This window comes from Ambystoma mexicanum, chromosome 1q, assembly GCF_040938575.1.
Source record: "Ambystoma mexicanum isolate Mex_15411 chromosome 1q, UKY_AmexF1_1, whole genome shotgun sequence".
Classification (NCBI taxonomy): Eukaryota; Metazoa; Chordata; class Amphibia; order Caudata; family Ambystomatidae; genus Ambystoma; species Ambystoma mexicanum.
Genome location: NC_090922.1, coordinates 491337976 through 491352508, shown reverse-complemented (window position 1 = coordinate 491352508; position 14533 = coordinate 491337976).

Genomic DNA, 14533 nt, shown 5'->3' with positions numbered 1-14533 from the left:
CCACCTTCTCAGGCCTATATGGGAGTGCCCCACCAGGCCTGAGTAGGCAGCGGAAACGCGCCTTCAGCAGGCTAAAGACCGGGACAATGACTACACGGGTACGAGTGCGCACACGACTGTACTCCTCTTCATGGCTGTTCAGCGGGTTACGCACAGGGGTAAGTATCCAAGGCCTCAAGGGATGTCCTCCATCACCTGCAAGTGGAAACAAATCGGTGTGTGTTGCTCTGAACTACCACCTTCAGGGAGCACAGTCATGTCAGCAGCTACTTGGTGTGGGCATGCACATGTCCCTGTACGTGTAGAAAATAGTCAGCTAGATGCAATGTATACTGTAATGAGATGTGGTACACTGGATGGTATAGAATGGAAGATGCAGGGTGTATTCCTGCATGCTGAGGGACATGTGCTCCGGTATTGCGACAATGTGTAGTCTGGGAATTCATGAGGGATATTGTTTGCTATGTATGGTCACACTAGACGCATTGCCAGAGTTGACATCCTATTCAGTCATGCATTGCTTGCCAACACCATGGTGCCCTGGTTGTGCCTCTTACTTTTTTTCATCCATATGCATTATTTGGGATGTGTGGCACAGTGATGTGTCCTGTTCCGTTCGGCTGGTTCAGGTGAGGAGTGTTTGGCTGTCATGATCTCTGCTTCCAAAAGGTCAGGGTTTTCCCAACTCCCTTGGAAGCAGATCCATAACCCAGGTTCCGAGTGCCAACCAGTCCCAATTGGGACCTTTTGGACCCAGTCCTGGCGCCAGTGGCACCAGGCTCATAAATATGCCCAGTCCCAGCGCTGGAAGCGCCGGGCTCATAATGCTTGGGTGGACTTACCTGCAGCAGACCATGCTGCTTACTTGCCTGCCAGTTGAGCCTCTGATCCTCTTCTGTTTGGAACTACTTTTCCTGTTGGGTGGGGCAGGAGCCACTCCCTAGATTCAGAACACTGGAACTCTTCTGGAAAGCAGGAACTCTTTTCTTACCTAGGCGTGGCTGTGGAAGGAGACACCTAAGCACTACAGGAGGCTATTTAAACCACACCCGATGGATGAATCTTGCTTTGCGTTATTCTGCATCCTCTGCAGCAGAACGCTCATCGTGTCTTCTGCATCTGATCCTGGGCCTAAGGAAAAAGGCTTACCATCCTGAATCCAGTCTTCAGCAACACCTATAAAGACAAGAAAGAACAGGTTAGCATTACGGTCTTCAGTGACAGCTCTTCACTTACCTGGTCCATCGGCTGTCACCAACGCCTCGCGCTGCATTCCGGCATCTGAAAGACAAAGGCTTACCTTCTCTTTGTGCGCTCCGGAGGTCTTCACACTGCATTCCGGCATCTGAAAGACAAAAGCTTACCAACTCTTCGCACGCTCCGGAGGCCTTCGGCGCTGCATCCCGCATCTGAAAGACAAAACAAGGTGCGTTTAAAGACATTGGGGAACTTTAATACTCACGTGCCATTACTCCTTTCCACATCTAACCCAGTGGGTATTCCGGCACCCTGCAGCCGCTCCGAACTTGTACCTGCAAAATAAAAAGACAGTTAGAGCGCATCGTGAAGCAGGCAACAAGCGCTTACTTACGTGCTTCCAGGCGCTTCTATTCATCACACGGGCTCCATCTACAACTCACTTCAGCCCGTCATCCGCCATCGCCGGAACCCTGCAAAACAAGAAACATCATTACTAAAGACTTTAAAGACATTAGAATTACTCAAAACTTACCGTTCGTGCAGTAAACGACGGACAGCAGTCCTCTGAAGTCAAGAGGCCTGCTCCCCTTATCCAGTGAAGAAACTGGTTACAGCACCCTGCCCCGAGGCAGATGGAGAGCACGGCGTTCACTTACCTAAGGTGAGAGCGTTAACCTTTGGGGTTCTACAGGAGAAGAGAAAGGGAAGAAGAGTGCGGCTCCCTGTTGTGTCTGCAGGTGTCCGCAGGGGACGCCAGGTGCCAGTTCCTCCGCTCTCTGGCCGACCCCTCCTCACCTTGCACACCTCATCCGCACGATGCCTCGCCCCCTTATTCCAATTGTTTGGTAAACTATGGTGCTTTTTTTCTCCCCTCGCAGGATTCTCAAACTTAGGTGGCCCTGACCTACTAAGCATTACTGTTTGCTCTGCATTGTGTTCAACTAGGGTGCTTTTTCTCCCCTCGCAGGATTCTCAAACTTAGGTGGCCCTGACCTACTAAGCATTACTGTTTGCTCTGCATTGTGTTCAACTAGGGTGCTTTTTCTCCCCTCGCAGGATTCTCAAACTTAGGTGGCCCTGACCTACTACGCATTACTGTTTGCTCTGCATTGTGGTAAACTAGTGCCCTCCACTCACTTCCTGTCTGCATACTCGTGTCGTCCGCCTCCCCTCTTACTCCATGGTGCTCTCTATCTCGCCTATCTACTCTAACTGCTTCTCCATTGACTATCCTGCTCTCCTCACTAAATCCGGTAGGAAAAAGTTTAAAAAGGACATCCTGGTCTCCAACCCAGGCCTCCCTATCGCTGACACCTACACGAGCGCCTGCTCCAAGGAAACTCTCACTGACATTCTCTTTTTCGTGCCTTCACCTGAACTATGGACCCTTCACATGGTCGCTGTGCTCTCTCCTTTCTCCACCTCTCCCATTAATGGTGGCACCCGTTGGGATGTCCTCTTGGCCCCTTTCCACTCCTCTAAAGCCATCATTAATGTCTATGCTAACGGGACCGTCTTGGTCCAAGGCCCTCAGGCCAACCTTCACCTCTTTGATAGACGCTTCCCATGCCTCATCAACTTCCTCTCCGCTCCCGCTGTCCCCCCTCCTCTGTCCTCGGCTACCTTGCCTCTCCCCTCCCTCCCTGCCCCTTCTCTTGCTCCCTCTTCAACTCCTTCTCCAACACCTCCGCAGGGCGTACCTCTGATCTGTACACCTCCCCGGAAGTTTTTCAAGGGTGGCAACCTTCTCCACATTGCCACTCTAAATTCTCGCTCTGCCATCAAGCACTCCTCTGATATCTGTCGCCTTCTTGAGGAACTGGACCTCGACGTCCTCGGTCTCACTGAGACTTGGTTCACTGCCAGCTCTGCCACCAGCTTCGACACACTCCTACCTGATGGCTACAAGATCCTCTCCGTGCCCAGGCCTAACCGTTCAGGGGGTGGTGTTGCCCTTATCTTCCCTGAGTGGATTCCTGCCACTGTCACTCCTACGCAGACTTACTCCTCTTTTGAATGTCTTGTCTGCCGACTCTCTCTCTCTCCTAGCCATTCCCTTACCGTGGCCACTACCTATCGGCCACCTGGTCAAATTTCCTCCTTCCTCTCTGAGTGGGCTGACCTCTCCTCCTCACTCCTGTCCTCAACCATCCAACTCCTCTTTCTCTGTGACTTCAACATCCACCTCGATGCCTCCTGTCCCCCCACTGGTCTCTTTCGCGAACTCTGCAACTCTCTCTCACTCTCTATTCTCCCGTCTGGGCCTACTCACTCTGCAGGGCACACTCTTGATGCTCTGATCTCTTCTGACCTTCCCCTCTCCCTCCCTCTCTCCACTCCTCTCTCCTGGAGCGATCACTTTCTCCTATCCTCCTACCTCTCCCTCCCTAACCCACAGGCAAAGCCACCCTCTTCACTGCCTCCCACCTTCTCGGTCATCCGACCCATGAAGCGCGTGTCAGTTGAGGCTTTCGCTGCTACCTTCTCGCCCCCTTCTCCCCCCTCGGCTGACTCCCACCCTGACACAGCCCTCTCCATGCTCTATTCCTCTATATCTGATACTCTCGATATCCTTGCCCCCGTCATGAGAATCCGCCTGAAGCCCAAAGCCAAATGTAACTCCTGGTATGACTCGGATCTCGTCACCCTAAAACGCAAGTGCAGGGTGGCAGAGAGGAAATGGCGTGCTTCATGTTCATCCTCTGACAAACTGGCCTGCCGCCTGCTCCAAAGGCAATACCGGCTCTCCGTTCTCACCAAGAAGAGAGCCCTTATCCAAGCCCGCATCTCTGAGGCATCTAACAACTCGGCCGAACTCTTTAAAATCTGCAAGGAGCTGGCCAACCCTGCTGCAGTCTCTACCTCTCCTGTCCCCTCCCAGGCCCTTTGCACTGCACTGGCCTCGCACTTCATCTCAAAAACTCAGGACATCCTGTCCTCGCTCTCCTCCTCTCACCTCCCTCCCTCTCTTCCCGGCTCTTCCTCTTGCTCTCTTGCAGCCGCCCCTCCGCCCTCCTTCTCTGCTTTTCCACCTTTTTCTGCTGATGAGGTTTCCAGACAAGTCCGATCTATGAAAGCCTCGTCTAAACAGGTTCACCCCTGTTCCTCCAAAACCATCAAGGACCACATCGACTCCCTGGCTCCTGCCCTGGCTGACTTTTGCAACCACTCATTCGCCTCTGGAGTCTTCCCATCCCCCCTCAAGCACTCCCTTGTGCACCCCCTCCTCAAGAAACCCTCTTCCGACCCCTCCTGCCCGGCCAACTATCGCCCAATCTCCATTACTCCCTTCCTGGGCAAGCTCCTGGAGAAACTGGCCATCTCCCAGCTTAACCTCCATGCTGAATATGTTGGTAACCTTCATGACCATCAATCCGGCTTCAGAGCGGCCAGAAGCACGGAAACTGCTCTCCTGAACATCCGTGAGGACCTGCTCCTGAACCTCGATTCCAACACTCCCTGTGTTCTCATTCTGCTCGATCTCTCCTCTGCCTTTGACACTGTCAACCATTCCATCCTGCTCAACCGTCTCCGTGATAACCTGGGTATCACTGGTCAGGCTCTGGCATGGCTGACCTCTTTCCTTTCCGGTCGACCCTCCCAGGTCCAAATGGGCTCCTTCCTCTCCAACATCTTTTTCTCCACCTGTGGTGTCCCCCAGGGATCCAACCTCTCTCCCTGGCTTTTCAACCAGTATCTGGCACTCCTTGCCCACCGCATCGCCGCTCTCTGCCCCCACTTCCAGTGCTATGCGGACGATACCCAGCTCATTTTCAGGCTACCCTCGGCCTCCTCCTCTTCTTCCCTCATCTCCTACTGTCTGTCTGCTATCCAGGAATGGTGTGCCGCCAATGACCTCTGCCTTAACGCCAGTAAGACTGAGATTCTACTCATCGGCACACCCACTCCCTCCTTCCCTGCAGCTCTCTGGCCGGCCTCCCTTGGCCCCCTTCCTGCCCCTACCTGCAAGGCTAAAAACCTTGGGGTCATCTTCGACTCCACACTCTCCTTCTCTCCTCATATATCTGACGTCTCTAAGAAGTCACACTACCAGCTGCACCTCCTCAGAGGTATTCTTCCCTTCCTCTCCTTCCCCCAGAAGCTCACTGTCTCCCGAGCCCTGGTTCTCTCAAGGCTGGATTACTGTAACAGCCTCTATCTTAATCTGCCTGCCTCCACTCTCCGCCCTCTGCAACTTATCCAGAACAGAACTGCGAGACTTGTCCTTGGCCTCAAGCCCAGGGACCGTATCTCTCCAGGACTGAAATCTCTTCACTGGCTCCCAGTGGCTGCGAGGATTAAGTTCAAAACCCTCTGCATTGTCCACAAGGCCTTCTGGGGCCTGGGGCCTAAATACCTTCAACTCTCTCTTCCTAAATATCTTCCTTCACGAGCCCTTCGCTCATCCGTCTCCAACTCCCTCATGGTCAGCCGCTTCTCGAAGCAACGAGCTGGGGGTAGATCTCTCTCCGCAGCAGGGGCCTCCCTCTGGAACAGCCTTCCTGCCTCCCTGAAACTTGAGGAGAACCATCTCCGGTTCCGGAAGCACCTCAAAAGATTCCTCTTCGCTTCTGCCTTCTCTCTCCCTCTCCCCTGCTAAACCTGCTTAACTCCCCACTGAAATTCTGCACTAAACCTGCATCTTGGCCACTCTCAGCGACCTCGGTCCAGGGCCCAGCCACTCTCCACTTGCACTGCCTCCCTGGCTCCCCCTGCACTGTGGGACTGTCACTGTATCCCTACAGCCCCCTTCCTAGCACTTGCTCTGCACTTACCTCGCACTTGCCACCAGCTGGCCCTTTTATTTATTATTTATTATTTTATTACGCTACTTACCGTGTACTGCACTTTCCCCCCCACCTCCTCCCCCTGCACTTTCTCCTTTTCCCCTTACCTCTGCACTTGCCCGATCTGAATGACACCTGGCCTAGTAGGATCGTTTGTCTGTCTTCCCCTTGTTTCCCTCCCTCCCTGCCTCGTCGCGCCTTGAAACACTTGTGTATAGGCGCGTTACAAATACCATATCATATCATATCATATCATATCAGAGACATTCAATAACCCAGTTCCTTAATCCCATATTTTCTATCTGCAGACATCTTACCCTTCGAGGCAGACATACAGTGCACAGAGGTCCAGCCCAAAGAGCCAGCCGTGTGTTACACATCACCTTTGAAGATACGGTATACGCCCAGTCAAGACCGGCGCCTCTACGGGAATCAGGTGAGCGTTACAGAACGCAAAGCCTACCACAAAACTCCCGTCCAGGCGCTATGGAAACCTCGGATACCGACCAGCTAGCCCAGTTACTTGGGGAACTAAGGGCAGAAGTGCATGCAGCCCGTCAGGAAACGAACGCTCTAAGAAGGGAACTGATTATTTCCAAGGAGCGAACAGATGATCTCGCTAGACAATTGCTACAGTCACAAGCCGGACAGACCCCGTTACCCGCATCTGGGGGAAATCTTCCTTCTACATCCTCTATGAATCCAGTGCAAATCAACCTACCTGGGAATGTACCTCTGGCTCCGCCCGAACGATTTTCCGGTGACCCAAAGAGGTTTGCAGTATTTATCAATCAGTGCCGGTTGCATTTCTTATGCCGGCCAGCAGCCTTTCCAACTGATCAAGCTAAAGTAGCTTTCGTGCTTTCGTACCTTAGTGGCAATGCGGCAGACTGGTCGATCCCTCTAGTAAATCAAGATGATCCGGTCCTCCATGATTTACAAGCTTTTCAGCTCAGTATGGAAAAACTGTTCGCAAGACATTCACAGGGGCAGGCCTTGGACAATGAGCTTCTTTCGTTGCGACAAGGTAATCAAGACCTTTTGGCTTATATTGCGTCTTTCAACAGACTGATAGTGGAAACTCAATGGCCTGAGGACAAAAGGATTACGCTGTTTTATAGAGGTCTACGTGGAGAGCTCAAAGATGTGTTAGCCCAAGTAGTGAATCCCCCACAAGATTGTTCGGACTATATAGACTTAGTCGTTCAAATAGATCACAGACTGCAGAACAGGAAGGCCGATCGTTCCAAGTTTGATGCTCGAGTATTTTCCAAACCCCCAATTCCTTCCAAAGGAGTAGACTCCGGGGAACCCATGCAAATAGGGGGTCTGAAAGGTCCTCTAACACAAAAGGAGCGGGAAAGGAGAAAACAGTTGCAATTATGCCTCTATTGCGGAAACTCAGGGCACTTTCTTCGAGACTGTCCGGTGAAACCTGCCAAGAAGGCAGTAGGAGCTGCAGTTACCAAAGTTACAAACTCTGAGCAGGGAAACGACCTCGCCCGACAAGAATAGAGGTCCTCTTGCCGAGCGTGAAAACCAGTTCCGTGACCTCGCATTTCGTGATACCTATGGTCCTCATTAGCCCTGATAATCCGGATCGATTACATGCAATTGAAGCTTACGTCGACAGCGGTGCCATCGGCAATTATGTGAATCATGAAATGGTTTTGAGGATGAATCTAACTCTTTGTCCCAAGGCTGTAAAGGACGTCATTACTACGGTGGATGGTATGGAGATAGCCTCCGGGCCAGTAACGTATACCACTCAAGAGGTGACGCTAGTAAGTCAAGATGGACACCATGAGAAGATCGTGTTCGATGTGATCAAGGCCCCTCAGTTTCAGATTATTTTAGGAATACCTTGGTTAGAGAAACACAATCCTCTGATCGATTGGCGAGCAAGAACGGTCCAGTTTCCAGAATGTGTCTCTACTTGTCACCCTCCACCTGGTGTTGCACTGGCAGCAATTTCTTCAGAGACTCCCCAGTTACCTCCCGAATACCTAGAATACCAAGATGTTTTCCGGAAGGATCAGGCTAACTCTCTACCTCCTCATAGGTCTTATGACTGCCAGATAGACCTGATACCTGGATCTACTCCTCCTTGTAGTAGAATTTATGCCCTCACCGAGCCTGAGAACCTTCACCTTCGACAATACCTGGATCAATACCTGGCAAATGGGTTTATTCGTCCTTCCAAGTCTCCTGCTTCTTCAGCTTTGTTCTTCGTTCCAAAAAAGGAAGGAGACCTTAGAACTTGTATAGATTATCGCTCCCTGAACCAGATCACCGTTAAGAATAGATATCCGTTACCTTTGATCCCTGAACTCCTGGACCAAGTCAGAAAAGCATGCATATATACAAAGCTGGATCTTAGAGGAGCTTACCACTTGGTACGAGTAAAAGAGGGTGATGAATGGAAGACGGCCTTCCGCACCAAGTATGGGCTATTTGAATATCAGGTCATGCCCTTCGGACTTTGCAATGCCCCGGCCGCCTTTCAATATTTTATGAACGATGTCCTCAGAGAGCTCATAGATGTGTGTGTTGTTGTTTACATTGACGACATCCTCGTTTATTCTTCATCGGAATCTGAACATCGGAAACACGTGAAAATGGTCCTCGAAAGATTGCGTCAACACAAACTTTTCGCTAAGTTGGAAAAATGTGTTTTCAACGTGACTGAAGTTGAATTCTTGGGATTCATATTATCACCTGGCGGAGTGCGTATGGATTCAAAGAAGGTCGATGCAGTTCTCAAATGGCCATCACCATCCTCCGTAAAAGGTGTGTAAAGCATGTTAGGCTTCGCTAACTTTTACCGAAGGTTTATCCCTGAATTCTCTCGAATAGTCCAGCCCATCACTGCCTTGTTAAAAAAAAAAAAACGTTTTGAATGGTCTACCGAGGCGGAACAAGCTTTCCAGGATTTGAAGACTAAATTTATCTCTGCACCAATCTTAAAACACCCTCGCCCCGAACTCCCCTACATCATGGAAACTGATGCTTCAAGCCTTGCCATGGGGGCAGTTCTATCACAAAAGGACCCGGTAACCAATCAGTTGCATCCCGTGGCATTTTGGTCCCGCAAATTCTCGCCTCCTGAAATCAATTACACGATTACTGACAAGGAACTTCTGGCTATCAAGTCTGCCTTTAAGGCTTGGCGGCATTATCTGCTGGGGGCCCGACACACCGTTACTGTGATTACGGATCACCGAAACCTGCAATATTTGAAAACCACAAAAGCCCAATCCTCTAGACAACTCCGTTGGGCATTATTCTTTGCCGAGTTTGACTTCATAATTACCTATCGACCTGGTACAAAGAACGGTAAAGCTGATGCCCTTTCTCGGATGGGAGTGGAAGAACACTTGATCAACCCTAAACCTGTACCAATCATTCCCGAACAAAGAATTCTGGGTGTAATCGCCACAGAATCCATAGAGGAAGTTAAGGATAAAGCCAGGCAACTTGTAACTCCAGCAGACATACAGAATTGGCATCTGCAGGGAAAGGACTTTGCAGTAAAGGACAACTTATTGTATTTCCAAGAACGATTATACCTACCCAGCACAGATTTACAGAAAAAAGTAATCTCTTGTTATCACGATTCTTTAATGGAAGGACATCCCGGTATGGCCAAGACCTCAGAAAAGATCAAGCGCTACTTCTGGTGGCCGTCTTGGAAAAGAGATATCAGAGACTTTATAATGTCCTGTGGAGTATGCGCCCAAAACAAGAGTCAAAAGGAAAGACCAGCAGGCCTCTTACGCCCTATTGACATCCCACCTCGCCTTTGGCATACGCTTTCTATGGACTTCATCACCGATCTACCTCCATGCTCCGGATACAATACGATTCTAGTAATCGTGGACTTATTCTCCAAGATGGCGCATTTCATTCCGCTCAAAGGCTTGCCAACAGCAGCAACTCTGGCCCGAGAATTTCTCGAAAACATCGTCCGACTGCACGGTTTCCCTTCGGTTCTAATTTCGGATCGAGGTAGTCAATTTATTTCTCATTTTTGGCGAAGTTGCTGTCGGTCGGCTCAAATTGATGTGAGACTATCGACCAGTCACCACCCTCAGACCGACGGACAAACCGAGAGGACCAATCAAACTCTGGAACAGTATTTACGCTGCATGCTGCAACAAACTGAAAAAACTTGGAAAGACATCCTTTGGATAGCCAAATATGCCTACAATAACTCTGTCCATTCGGGAACTGGGAAAACCCCATTTTTTCTTTTGTACGGCAGTCACCCTCGAACCTCGGAGTTGGATCCCCTCCAAGATCTTGAAACACCAGCAGTAGACTACCTGCATTCTACAATCACCCAAGCCTTTAAGGAAGCTGTTTCTCACCTTCAAAGGGCTAAAGAACAATACAAGAAAGGAGCAGATCAACATCGGAAGGAATCCCCTCAATATCAAGTAGGTGATCAAGTCTGGTTATCCACCAAATATCTACCCCTAAAAGGGCCACGCACATTCAACCCAAGATACCTTGGTCCCTATTCCATCACTACCATAGTAAACCCAGTAGCGGTCAAGTTGGACTTGCCCCCGCACATGAAGATACATCCGGTCTTCCACGTCTCTCTATTAAAACCCGTGCAACCTCAAACCCGACTAACTAAATCTCCAAAACCTATCCCAGTTGATGGAGAACTCGAGTTTGAAGTCAAAAGCATTCTGGACTCCAAGATCTCCAAATCTAAACTATTTTACCGAATTGACTGGAAAGGCTACGGCCCCCAAGAGAGATCCTGGGAACCTGCTGAATATGTCCACGCTCCTCGCCTAATCAAAAGATTTCACCGAACATTTCCTGACAAGCCAAAACCCCCGGAGAAGCCCGGTTTGGGAGGGGCCTTGAGGGGGGGTACTGTCATGATCTCTGCTTCCAAAAGGTCAGGGTTTTCCCAACTCCCTTGGAAGCAGATCCATAACCCAGGTTCCGAGTGCCAACCAGTCCCAATTGGGACCTTTTGGACCCAGTCCTGGCGCCAGTGGCACCAGGATCATAAATATGCCCAGTCCCAGCGCTGGAAGCACCAGGCTCATAATGCTTGGGGGGACTTACCTGCAGCAGATCATGCTGCTTACTTGCCTGCCAGTTGAGCCTCTGATCCTCTTCTGTTTGGAACTACTTTTCCTGTTGGGTGGGGCAGGAGCCACTCCCTAGATTCAGAACACTGGAACTCTTCTGGAAAGCAGGAACTCTTTTCTTACCTAGGCGTGGCTGTGGAAGGAGACACCTAAGCACTACAGGAGGCTATTTAAACCACACCCGATGGATGAATCTTGCTTTGCGTTATTCTGCATCCTCTGCAGCAGAACGCTCATCGTGTCTTCTGCATCTGATCCTGGGCCTAAGGAAAAAGGCTTACCATCCTGAATCCAGTCTTCAGCAACACCTATAAAGACAAGAAAGAACAGGTTAGCATTACGGTCTTCAGTGACAGCTCTTCACTTACCTGGTCCATCGGCTGTCACCAACGCCTCGCGCTGCATTCCGGCATCTGAAAGACAAAGGCTTACCTACTCTTCGTGCGCTCCGGAGGTCTTCACACTGCATTCCGGCATCTGAAAGACAAAAGCTTACCAACTCTTCGCACGCTCCGGAGGCCTTCGGCGCTGCATCCCGCATCCGAAAGACAAAACAAGGTGCGTTTAAAGACATTGGGGAACTTTAATACTCACGTGCCATTACTCCTTTCCACATCTAACCCAGTGGGTATTCCGGCACCCTGCAGCCGCTCCGAACTTGTACCTGCAAAATAAAAAGACAGTTAGAGCGCATCGTGAAGCAGGCAACAAGCGCTTACTTACGTGCTTCCAGGCGCTTCTATTCATCACACGGGCTCCATCTACAACTCACTTCAGCCCGTCATCCGCCATCGCCGGAACCCTGCAAAACAAGAAACATCATTACTAAAGACTTTAAAGACATTAGAATTACTCGAAACTTACCGTTCGTGCAGTAAACGACAGACAGCAGTCCTCTGAAGTCAAGAGGCCTGCTCCCCTTATCCAGTGAAGAAACTGGTTACAGCACCCTGCCCCGAGGCAGATGGAGAGCATGGCGTTCACTTACCTAAGGTGAGAGCGTTAACCTTTGGGGTTCTACAGGAGAAGAGAATGGGAAGAAGAGAGAGACATTCAATAACCCAGTTCCTTAATCCCATATTTTCTATCTGCAGACATCTTACCCTTCGAGGCAGACATACAGTGCACAGAGGTCCAGCCCAAAGAGCCAGCCGTGTGTTACAGATCACCTTTGAAGATACGGTATACGCCCAGTCAAGACCGGCGCCTCTACGGGAATCAGGTGAGCGTTACATTGGCTCTGCATGCATTCTCAAGTCACTGGCTATTGGCGCCCTGGTGTGCTTCATGAGGGCATCGTGCACTTGGTTCAGCATGCGTGAAAATGGTGGTTGTGAACTGCCATGCAGCTGGCCCACTGTGTGTTGGTAGGTGCCTGCGGACAGGTAGTGTAGCACAGACACCACCTTTGGTAGTGGGGGGATGGCAGTGCTTATTTATAAGCGGCTTGCAATGTATCATGTCCACTATGGTGGTGATGGTGTCACAGTCCAACCGGTACAGGGTGTGGATATGCTCAGGGGTTAGGTTAAATGGGCTGGGTCTGGTGCGAGGGATTGGTGGCTGCCTACGAGGCACTGTTGTCTGCGCTGGTGGTAATTGCTAGGCCTGTCTCACGCTCCTTCTCCTCCTGCGTCTCCTCTGTGCTGCCTGTTGTTGCTGCTGTAGTTGCTGTTGGTGTAGCAGTATAGGCATGTCCACCAGCGCCATGATTGCAACTGCTAGTTGTGGCATTTTTGTGTGGGAAGGGGTGTGGTGTGTAGGTGTGCTCCTTTTGTACTGGGCCCCTCTACTTTGCCTGCACCTGGGGAAGGGGGGGTTGTGGTGTGTGGGTGTGTTCAGTTCATACTGGCCGATCCTCCATTGACTGTGGATTCTGTGCACCTGTGGCAGCTGCCTTGTATCCTGATTGCTGTTTGCGGGTGGTTTGCGATGCCTGTATGGCCGGCATCGTGCAGCACGTGATTACGGGGTTCGCGATTTGGGGGTCGGAATGCAACTGAACAGTTGACAATGCCGGTATTAACATACCGGCATCGTTTTTCACTTACCGGCATACCTCGTAATGAGGCCCTTTGTGTGCCAAACCGCACGCAAAATCCTGTTTGTCGATTCATGGAACCGACTGCGTGGTACATTTTCATACTTTGCAGGGACTTCACGCAGGTTCGGCACGTCTCTGCGAGCGGCCAAGTGCCTTGCGAGAGACACCTTGCAGAGTGTGGGCGTGGCTTGCGCAGAGGGCAGAGTAGGGGACGGAATTCAGAAAATGAGGAAGAACAGGGGAAAATATGGCCATTACGAGGGACGGCACAGGCAGTCCATTGCACGGCCACAAATGCACGGAACGAGACGTATTCTTGGATCCGACTGCGCAACCTCTCATTAGGGAAATGGCCACGCAAAGCCCTCATTCTATCTGCCACACAAAGCTAGACGGACAGACACTTATGCATAGGATTCACTGAGCAGAGGTGAGATTGTATGCTGGATTTAGGGCTGCGTGTTTGCAGCCGGGGTTAGGATCTAACTTAGGGGTGCACGTACACATTGTAGCGGGTGCAGGAACAGATTCCGGGGGTTCGCACCCAGATGTTTCAGAGTTTTACCTGAGTTACGGAAACTTGTATGCAAGTTAACAGGGGGCCGGTAACAGTTATGGGGGACCCCGCGCAGTGTCCCTGAGGTGCAGACCCAGTTGCGGGGGACCCCACACACTGTTTCAAGGTGCATGTTTTCACGCCCGAGGAGCATGCAAAGGTAGCTGTTTCTGGCTGTTTTTGCTTCGCATGCGGGCATGCCCGGTACGTTCCGGTCACGACTTGCTCATACGTTTACTTTGTGTGAACAATTCCATGAATACGCAGAGCGCGCAGGAAAACTTCTGCATGCAAGTTCGCACAGAATTGTTCTCGGCACGCAGGCTTTGCAGGATCTCTGCGCACTTTTCCATGAATCAGGCCCTTTGTGGTTCCAACTATTGAAATAGCACCCAACTCATGGGGCATCCTTCCTAGATGATTGCCTGAATGTTTTCCCTAAACCAAACCAAACATCTTTTTAAGATTACAAACTACTGCCTTATTCCTCTTATGAACTGGAAAAGTAAAATCTAAGCACAAATTTGGAAACCAAGATGAACACAATTGACTTCCACAGATCAGGCAGTTTTGTGAAAGGCATTCACGACGATGGCTAGGGGAGGGACGACCATAAAATGGAATATGAGGGCAATGAAAGTGTTCATGAACATATGGGCTAAGGAATTGGTGCGGATGGAAGAGATGTATGTACAACTAAGAGCTTGGAATTATGATGACAGGCTTCATATGTGTATAGATCACCTCTCACAGAAGGGTACATGGCAGGGAATTGCTTCTCATCGGAATCCCTTCGATATCAGAATTAGGCAAGCAAAAAGAATCGAAG